Source organism: Salmo trutta, chromosome 36 (genome assembly GCF_901001165.1).
Source record: "Salmo trutta chromosome 36, fSalTru1.1, whole genome shotgun sequence".
NCBI classification, from domain to species: domain Eukaryota; kingdom Metazoa; phylum Chordata; class Actinopteri; order Salmoniformes; family Salmonidae; genus Salmo; species Salmo trutta.
This window is the reverse complement of record NC_042992.1, coordinates 6,982,441-6,993,682: the sequence shown is the minus strand read 5'-3', so window position 1 is coordinate 6,993,682 and position 11,242 is coordinate 6,982,441.

Here is an 11,242-nt window from a genome sequence, read left to right as displayed (position 1 = left end):
AGAGAGAGGGAGAGAGAAAGAGAGGGAGAGAGAATGAGAGGGAGAGAGAGAGAGAGAGAGAGAGAGAGGGGAGAGAGAGAGAAAGAGAGAGAGAGAGAGAATGAGAGGGAGAGAGAAAGAGAGGGAGCTAGAGACAGAGAGAGAGAGACAGAGAGAGAGAGAGAGAGGGAGAGAGAGAGAAAGAGAGGGAGAGAGAAAGAGAGGGAGCTAGAGACAGAGAGAGAGAGAGAGAGGGAGAGAGAGAGAAAGAGAGGGAGAGAGAAAGAGAGGGAGAGAGAAAGAGAGGGAGAGAGGGCAGTAGAGGAGTAAAGTAAAGAGAGAACGTGAGAATGGGGAAATGAAGGAGAGGAAAGAGAGGATGGGACAGGTCAGGGTGTTTTGTCTGAGGCAGTAGGGCTGTTATAACACAATTGTCCTTACGGGATAAGCAAGCACCAGATTACTGAACTGAATTTAAATGAGTTCAGTGACTCCATTTAGCCTACACAAGACATTTCTCTCTTCAAAACAACCCCCATTATTAGCTAGTTGTTAGCTAGTGGTCAGAGTGATTTATGCTTTGCCGTGTCCCCACAGCAGTCTGTAGACACCCATATCTGATTGATTGATATGTTTGATGTCATAGACATGCGGGTGCCCAGCCCACATTGACTTACAAGACACCACTATGTACACAGAACATCAGTAGTTTATATTACCTACAATACGTTGGGCTAAATGGATCCTGTCATGATGCCATCAGAAAGAGCCTCTGATGCTTAAATGACTATTTACTGATGTTTTAATGACTTTTTACTGATGTTTTAATGACTATTTACTGATGTTTTAATGACTATTTACTGATGTTTTAATGACTATTTACTGATGTTTTAATGACTATTTACTGATGTTTTAATGACTATTTACTGATGCTTTAATGATTTAAGGACAAAACATTTAGGACAAAAAAAAACATTGTTGTTACAGCTTTTCTTTTGTTTACATACATGGCACTTTGTTTATTTTCTACAGTAGTTACATAGCAAGAATAAATGTATTTGATATACAGTACATCTGGATATATATAACTTGTCATAACTATTATAGAACAAGAGCTTTTAACCCCACCCCTCAGCTGCTCTCAGTCCATCCCACCTATCTCCTTAACCCCACCCCTCAGCTGCTCTCAGTCCATCCCACCTATCTCCTTAACCCCACCCCTCAGCTGCTCTCAGTCCATCCCACCTATCTCCTTAGCCCCACCCCTCAGCTGCTCCCAGTCCATCCCACCTATCTCCTTAACCCCAACCCTCAGCTGCTCTCAGTCCATCCCACCTATCTCCTTAACCCCACCCCTCAGCTGCTCTCAGTCCGTCCCACCTATCTCCTTAACCCCACCCCTCAGCTGCTCTCAGTCCGTCCCACATATCTCCTTAACCCCACCCCTCAGCTGCTCTCAGTCCATCCCACCTATCTCCTTAACCCCACCCCTCAGCTGCTCTCAGTCCATCCCACCTTTCTCCTTAACCCCACCTCTCAGCTGCTCTCAGTCCATCCCACCTATCTCCTTAACCCCACCCCTCAGCTGCTCTCAGTCATCCCACCTATCTCCTTAACCCCACCCCTCAGCTGCTCTCAGTCCATCCCACCTATCTCCTTAACCCCACCCCTCAGCTGCTCTCAGTCCATCCCACCTATCTCCTTAACCCCACCCCTCAGCTGCTCTCAGTCCATCCCACCTATCTCCTTAACCCCACCCCTCAGCTGCTCTCAGTCCATCCCACCTATCTCCTTAGCCCCACCCCTCAGCTGCTCTCAGTCCATCCCACCTATCTAACCCCACCCCTCAGCTGCTCTCAGTCCATCCCACCTATCTCCTTAACCCCACCCCTCAGCTGCTCTCAGTCCATCCCACCTATCTCCTTAACCCCACCCCTCAGCTGCTCTCAGTCCATCCCACCTATCTCCTTAACCCCACCTCTCAGCTGCTCTCAGTCCATCCCACCTATCTCCTTAACCCCACCCCTCAGCTGCTCTCAGTCCATCCCACCTATCTCCTTAACCCCACCCCTCAGCTGCTCTCAGTCCATCCCACCTATCTCCTTAACCCCACCCCTCAGCTGCTCTCAGTCCATCCCACCTATCTCCTTAACCCCACCCCTCAGCTGCCCTCAGTCCATCCCACCTATCTCCTTAACCCCACCCCTCAGCTGCTCTCAGTCCATCCCACCTATCTCCTTAACCCCACCCCTCAGCTGCTCTCAGTCCATCCCACCTATCTCCTTAACCCCACCCCTCAGCTGCTCTCAGTCCATCCCACCTATCTCCTTAACCCCACCCCTCCGCTGCTCTCAGTCCATCCCACCTATCTCCTTAACCCCACCCCTCAGCTGCTCTCAGTCCATCCCACCTATCTCCTTAACCCCACCCCTCAGCTGCTCTCAGTCCATCCCACCTATCTCCTTAACCCCACACCTCAGCTGCTCTCAGTCCATCCCACCTATCTCCTTAACCCCACCCCTCAGCTGCTCTCAGTCCATCCCACCTATCTCTTAAACCCCCCTCTGATGATTTCCATGTGCCATTTATTTTTCAACTGTGGTGTGATGTTTCACATTAATACTGAACCTGTCTAATCACACTGTATCTGCAGATTGTAAGTTAAAGATAAATATTTTTACTAAAAGTATTGTTATATTGTTGATTGATTGACTATGGCTTTCCAAATATCCCAACAGTGCTATTTCTAGGGTTAATTTTAGAGAAATGTTGTGAATTTTCAGCCAGACTTGATCTTCAAAAAATATCTTCCCAACTATTTTGCAACGTGTATGGCACCGCTATTAACATTTTGTTCCTGATGTAAAACTGATATTTTATTTTATACATTTTTGGGCCAAATGTGGTCTTTAGTATAGAGCAGACAAACAACTTTCATTCCTCCTCAATCTTTGCAGTAATGCTGCAATGAGTTGTTTGTAATTTTGTTTAGAGCAAACATTTACATATATTTTTAGTTGACTGCACATGTGACATTATTTTATTTAACTAGGCAAGTCAGTTAAGAACAAATTCTTATTTACAATGACGGCCTACAGAGGCCAATGATGGGCCAGTTGTGCACCGCCCTATGGGACTCCCGATCACGGCCGGTTGTGATACAGCCTGGATTCAAACCAGGATGTCTGTAGTGACGCCTGTAACACTGAGCTGCAGTGCATTAGACCGCTGCGCCTACTCCACCTTTCCTATTCATAATATCATTAACAAAGATAATTCCTTTAAAAAATTAAAAAATACATAAAAAATTGTTTGTTTATCAATTATTGAATTTGAATAACCATAATATTTGTTGTAATATCTTGTAATGTATTTTCTGGAGGATGAAACTGGAATTGCAACCAGTTTTGTGTGGCTTGTTTTAGAAAGGGTAATAATTAGAATAAGGTTCCATATTCAATTAACTGAAAGTGAGAGTTTGTAATCTGGATATATGGAAGAAGGGGTGAGCCATTCTTACTAATCTAGTAGAGAACCAGTTCGGGTTTAAGTACAACTTTTGTATGACTGATGCTTTTTGTGAGAGGTTCAATGCTTTAATAGTGAATAATTTTAGCCCCCCAAAATTATATTCATTATATAAATAAACATGTTTAATTTTGACTGGCTTAAATAAAGTAAAGTGAAATATTTTTTGCCGTATTTAGAATTAAATAAATTAATAAATGTATGCAGATATATATATAAATAAATAAATACATATATCAATAACTAAATCCACACATAATTAAATAAACGAGCAAGGAAATACAAAATTACTGACAAAAATATATACATTTTCTCTACATATCTGTATGTATCTAATTATGTATCTATGGATTTTCAAATTATTCAGACTTTAACAATTATTTTATTAATTTATATACTGAACAAAAATATAAAACAACACGTAAAGTGTAGATCCCCAAAATGTCCCATACACACAAAAACCTTACTTCTCTTTAAGTTTTGTGCACAAATTTGTTTACATCTGTCACGCCCTGACCTGAGAGAGCCGTTTTTCTCTCTTTGGTTAGGTCAGGGTGTGACATGGGGTGGGCATTCTATGTGCTATTTCTATGTTCCATTCTATGTTTTCTATTTCTTTGTGTTGAGCCGAATATGGTTCCTAATCAGAGGCAGCTGTCTATCGTTGTCTCTGATTAGGAATCATTCTTTGGCAGCCCTTTTTTTTCCCCCTCCTTCAGTGTGGGATCTTGTTTTTTGTACTGCTCAGTAAAGCCTGCAGAACGTGACGTTCGTTTTCCGTTGTTTTGTTATTTTGATTTCTGAGTTACTATAAATATGAGCACTTTCCACGCTACACCTTGGTCTACTCCTTTCGACAACCGTCACAACATCCATCTTAGTGAGCATTTCTTCTTTGCCAAGATAACCCATCCAGCTGACAAGTGTGGCAAATCATGAAGCTAATTAAACAGCATGATCATTACACAGGTACACCTTGTGCTGGGGACAATAAAAGGCCACTCTAAAATATGCAGTTTTGTCACACAACGCCACAGATGTCTCAAGTTTTTGAGGGAGCGTTCAATTGGAATCTGTGGGTGGTATCTAACACACCATTGGTTGATCAACGTCACGGTGCGTTGCTCAATTGCTTTTGCACCTCCTATTTGAAGCTAACCACAATTACGATTAGTAACTGTGTATTAGATCAGAATTGCATTGCTGGTACGTTGTATGAATTGTAGGACTTCAATTGTGGGAAATCACCTCACTATTCAGCCTATTGTGCGTATTAAACATTGATATTGCAATGTACAGCTTTACCTATGGATGTTAGGTCCATAAAATTGGGGTAACAGCCTACTCAGTGACACCCACAGAACACAACTGTGAACAGTTTATGCAAATATTACTGTCCGTAGCACTTATTGCAGGACTTTGAAACCGGTGTGAAAAACGAGCCACCAGTCAACCTACTGTGTATTGAACATTCATATTGTAATGTACAGCCTTACCTGTGGATCTTGTGTCCATGAAATATTGTATCAGCCTACTCAGTGACACCCACAGAACACAACACTCAGTGCTTGCGGAGCCACTGGGGATGATAAACACCCAATCTGGGCAGGGATAGTAGTTTTTTTTTGTCATTTTCTGTACGTAAACCTAAAGGATGTTTGGTCAAATAACCCTATTAAAAAACGGAAATTCTCCTTGAAAGAGGTAATATGCCTGGCCTATTGCATAGATAATAGAATGAAAATTAACTAAACGTTTCAACAATGACACGCTTAGCTAGCTACACACCTGGTTCTGTTAGCATCTGCACGTAGTACACCGTCATGATTTCAGGATACCTGATTATTTACTTGTAGACATTACATCACCGTTCACCCTCTCTTGCTCTTGGTCCTCATCTTTGTAAGTCACCTTGATTTAACACCTGTTTGTTTCATCAGTTTCTTTATGAAAATATTTAGTGAGCTCCATGACAGTAACTAAAGCAAGGGGCTATAGCAGCACACGAGTAGAATAAAAAATGCATGCTGGGCCGGGAACGCCGTGAGCTCGTGAAGTGAGCGCTACTGGAGAGAAATTGGATTGTGCGAGAAGGCCGACTGCACTCCTCGTTCTATTTACATACTATGGTGGCACGTGTTGATATTTAACATTTATTTAACCTTTATTTAACATTTATTTAACCTTTATTTAACATTTATTTAACTAGGCAAGTCAGTTATTAAGAACAAATTCTTAATAACATAACGGCCTACCAAAAGGCAAAAGGCATCCTGCGGGGACGGGGGCTGGGATTAAACATTTAAAAATAGGGCAAAACACACATCACGACAAGAGAGACAACACAACACTACATAAAGAGAGACCTAAGACAACAACATAGCATGGCAGCAACACAATGCAACACAGCATGGTAGCAACACAACATGGCAGCAGCACAAAACATGGTACAAACATTATTGGGCACAGACAGCAGCACAAAGGGCAAGAAGGTATAGACAACAATACATCACGCAAAGCAGCCACAACTGTCAGTAAGAGTGTTTGTGATTGAGTCTTTGAATGAAGAGATTGAGATAAAACTGTCCAGTTTGAGTGATTGTTGCAGCTCATTCCAGTCGCTAGCTTCAGCGAACTGAAAAGAGGAGAGGCCCAGGGATGTGTGTGCTTTGGGGACCTTTAACAGAATGTGACTGGCAAAACGGGTGTTGTATGTGGAGGATGATGGCTGCAGTAGATATCTCAGATAGGGGGGAGTGAGGCCTGAGAGGGTTTTATAAATAAGCATCAACCAGTGGGTCTTGCGACGGGTATACAGAGATGACCAGATTACAGCAGTATAGAGTGCAGTGATGTGTCCTATAAGGAGCTTTGGTGGCAAATCTGATGGCCGAATGGTAAAGAACATCTAGCCACTCGAGAGCACCCTTACCTGCCGATCTATAAATTACATCTCTGTAATCTGTATGACATAGATAGGTAGTGATTGTGTGAAAGGGTTAGAGAGGCTGGACGGAGTTGGGGTTTGGGTGGTGTAGTGGGGGGGGGGGGAGGAAAGGGAAGTGGTATCTAGGGCACTATTTAATTTTCTTAAGAGGTACAGGACTAATGACGATAATTTTATGTAGTTATGTGGTGAGTGGCCTCATACTCCAGTACAGCCTGGTGTTGGTGTATGCACCTTTAAAAAGTTGGATGCGATCCACCAACCCAATCCCAAAGAAGAAGAAAAACAACCCAAAAAACGTTTTGGCTGCCGACCAAGTTATTCAGTGTGCTTATTTTAGGAAGACTGTGTGTGCATTCAATGTGTGGGTTTATTGTCGGGAGGGTTAATGCTACGTTATGATGATTGACTGCAAGCAGATCCGTAGCTGTAGCTGTATATATGTATATATATATGTATATATATATGTAGTATATTTCAGATACTCCATGTGCTTGTTGTTTATAAGTGCCTGTATTGCGGTGAATAACTGAGTGTTTTTTGCAGTAGATTCTTCACAGATGGTTCATCCTTGTGTGCACACTTTACCAGTGCGTTTTCATAGTTTGCACTAGTGTTTAAAGCCAATGGCGAGAGATTCTAGATGTTTCCGTAGATTGTCCTTCGGCGCTCCCGTCATACGCACTAAGATGTACGACTCTGTGGCACGGGACATAGATCAGATCAGATCAGATCAGATTAAATCAGATCTCCATCAGTCCTGAGAGAGAGAGACATGAATCTCGCCTGTCTAAGTAATGAGTTCTCTCTCTCTCTCTCCCTCTCCAGTGAGATGTTTATACGTATACAGCAGTAGATGTGTATACTGTTATGTGAATATCCCTGTATAGATGCTATGCCATTCATTCCTGTGTAGATAGTCCTACAGCATAGCTTACACCGTTGTATAGAGATAATAAAAGTCCTGGACTAGGAAGCACAGTTGTTGCCAGACAGCCTGTAGTGAGTCAGAACCAATTAAATCACATTAAGTACTAGCGGGTGAGGGAATTCACAGACGACTGCTCAGACGGCTCCAGCTAGCCATTATATTTTTTTTTTACAACAGGTAAGGCTGTGCATCGCAATACGAATGTCCAATACGCACAATAAACTGACTGGGGAGGTGATTTAGCCTAGCGGGGCGGCAGGTAGCCTAGTGGTTAGAGCGTTGGACTAGTAACCAGAAGATTGCAAGATTGAATCCCCCCCAGCTAACAAGGTAAAAATCCGTTCTGCTCTGCCCCTGAACAAGGCAGTTAACCCACTGTTCCTAGGCCGTCATTGTAAATTAGAATTTGTTCTTAACTGACTTGCCTAGTTCAATAAAGGTCAAATAAAAATAAATGTCCCACAAAGCTCTGCAATAAGAGCCATGGTGCTAATATATGTAAACTCTTTACCGTTGTGTTCTGTGTCACTGAAAAGGCTGATAATCCATTTAATTGATCCACAATCCATAGGTAAGGCTGTGCAGTGAAATAGAAGTATGCCACCAATGCAATTATGAAGTCTAATATATACACAGAGTGATTTCAACTGATTTGTCCTTGTTTGTCAAATTTACTAATTATTGTCTTTTTTTGGATTTATATAACAGCATTTCAAACATTATCTAGTACAAAAAAATGGCATGTTTCCTCTATTTGTGTCCGTTTCAATGTGTGACACTTATTTTGAAGACAAACTGCAAATTCAACTATTGTGGCTAATATTTATTTGTGGCTAGTTTCACATACAGTGCTGTCCGCTGCTGAAAATGACGCATCTCCAGATTACCTGATTTTCCGCGTAGAGGCATCGAAAACTTAGGTCAGCTAGCTGCTACAAGGGAACATACAGTCCACTACATTACCAAAAGTATGTAGACACCTGCTCGTCGAACATCTCATTCCTAAATCATGGGCATTAATATGGAGTTGGTCCCCCCTTTGCTGCTATAACAGCCTCCACTCTTCTGGGAAGGCTTTCCACTAGATGTTGCAACATTGATGCAGGGACTTGCTTCCATTCAGCCACAAGAGCATTAGTGAGGTCGGGCACTGATGTTGGGCAATTAGGCCAGGCTCAAAGTCGGCGTTCCAATTCACCCCAAAGGTGTTCGATGGGGTTGAGGTCAGAGCTCTGTGCAGGCCAGTCATGTTCTTCGAGACCGATCAACAAAAAATGTCTGTATGGACCTCACTTTTTTTGGGCATTGTCATGCTAATCAGGAAAGGGCCTTCCTCAAACTGTTGCCACCAAGTTGAAAGCACAGAATTGTCTAGAATGTCATTGTATGCTGTAGCGTTAAGATTTCCCTTTACGGGAACTAAGGGGCAAAGCCCAAACCATGAAAAACAGCCCCAGACTATTATTCTTCCTCCACCAAACTTTACAGTTGGCACTATGCATTGGGGCAGGTAGCGTTCTCCTGGCATCCGCCAAACCCAGATTCGTCCATCAGACTGCCAGATGGTGAAGTGAGATTCATCACTCCAGAGGAACGCATTTCCACTCCAGCCGACGCATTATGCATGGTGATCTTAGACCTGTGTGCAGCTGCTCGGCCATGGAAACCCGTTTCATGAAGCTCCCGATGAACAGTTCTTGTGCTGACGTTGCTTCCAGAGGCAGTTTGGAACTCTACCAGCTGACTGCTTCTTCCCTAAATCGTTCTTGCATAGTTTGGAGCTGTGCTTTGGGTCATTGTCCTGTTGTAGGAGAAAACAGGCTCCAATTAAGCACCGTCCACAGGGTATGTCGTTGCGTTGCAAAATGGATAGACTTCCTTCTTCAAGATCCCTTTTCCCCTGTACAAATATCCCACTTTACCAGCACCTAAGCACCCCCAGACCATCACATTGACTCCACCATGCTTGACAGATGGCATCAAGCACTCCTCCTGTCACGGCTGTTGTAGGAAGAAGAGGACCAAAGTGCAGTGTGTGTGTCGTTCCACATTTTATTTATACTGTGAAACTATGCAATATATAAATACACTGAATGAAAAAAAAAAAAAAACGTGACGCAGAGATGAACACATACACAACTCAAAATTAATCAGCCACAAAACCCAGGTGGAAAAACCCCTACTTAAGTATGATCTCCAATTAGAGACAACGAGGACCAGCTGCCTCTAATTGGAGATCATCCCAAACAAAACCCCAACATAGAAATACAAAACTAGAACCTAAACATAGAAATAGAAAACATAGGGGGGAAAACCCTGTCACGCCCTGACCTACTCTACCTTAGAAAATAACATCTTTCTATGGTCAGGACGTGACACCTCCAGCATCTTTAAATTTTTTCTGTGTCTCACGAATGTTCTTCTTTGTGATCTTAGATTCCATAACACTTTTTTCCAATCTTCCTCTGTCCAGTGTCTGTGTTATTTTGCCCATCTTAATATTTTATTTTTATTGGCCAGTCTGAGATATGTCTTTTTCTTTGCAACTCTGTCTAGAAGGCCAGCATCCCGGAGTCGCCTCTTCATTGTTGACGTTGAGGCTGGTGTTTTGCAGGTACTATTTAATGAAGCTGCCAGTTGAGGACTGGTGAGGCGTCTGTTTCTCAAACTAGATACTCTAATGTACTTGTCCTCTTGAGCCAGTTCGCGCTGTTCTTTGAAGGGAGTAGTTTCTTGGCAATTTCTAACATGGAATAGCCTTCATTTCTCAGAACAAGTATAGACTGACGAGTTTCAGAAGAAAGGTCTTTGTTTCTGGACATTTTGAGCCTGTAATCGAACCCACAAGTGCTGATGCTCTAGATACTCAACTAGTCTAAAGAAGGACAGTTTTATTGCTTCTCTAATCAGAACAACAGTTTTCAGCTGTGCTAACATAATTGCAAAGGGATTGTCTAATGATCAATTAGCCTTTTAAAATGATACACTTGGATTAGCTAACACAACGTGCCATTGGAACACAGGAGTGATGGTTGCTGATAATGGGCCTCTGTACGCCTATGTAGATATTCCATTAAAAAATCTGCCATTTCCAGCTACAAAAGTCATTTACAACATTAACAATGTCAACACTGTATTTCTGATCAATTTGATGTTATTTTAAGGGACTAAACATTTGCATTTCTTTCGAAAACAAGGTCATTTCTATGTGACCCCAATGTTTTGAACAGTAGTGTATATAGTGTGTATATAGAGTGATATTTTTTATATACAGTATAGTGTATGTATATATATATATATATATATATATATATATATATATATGTAGTACAACGCTGTGTACTACTCCCTTCACAGAACAGCGCAAACTGGCTCTAACCAGAATAGAAAGAGGAGTGGGAGGCCCCGGTGCACAACTGAGTAAGAGGACAAGTACATTAGAGTATATATATATATATATACTGTTTATATAGAGTGACATATCTTTGCATATATAGTGTAGGTGAACAAATATATTAGCTAGCTATTCATCTGATCGATAAAGTTGATACAAATGCCATTAACTAGCCAGCTATCTTGAAACTGCTCGGGGAAATCTAGCTAACGTTATCTTACCACCAACAACAGAGTTCACCTTGGCTAGCTATCTAAGTGGATTAGGATTATTATCTAAGAGGTTTCTAGAAAAGAACAACTAGCTCTATAATTGGTAGCTATATTGGTACCTAGTTAGTGACTATTTGAACAGTTTTTTCCAAACATCTTTGTTCCCCTGCCTGTTTATTGATGTGACTAAAAGTTGACAAGAGGAATGCCCCTCCTAATTTTACTGCAAATAGGCTTTGTTGTTTTCATAT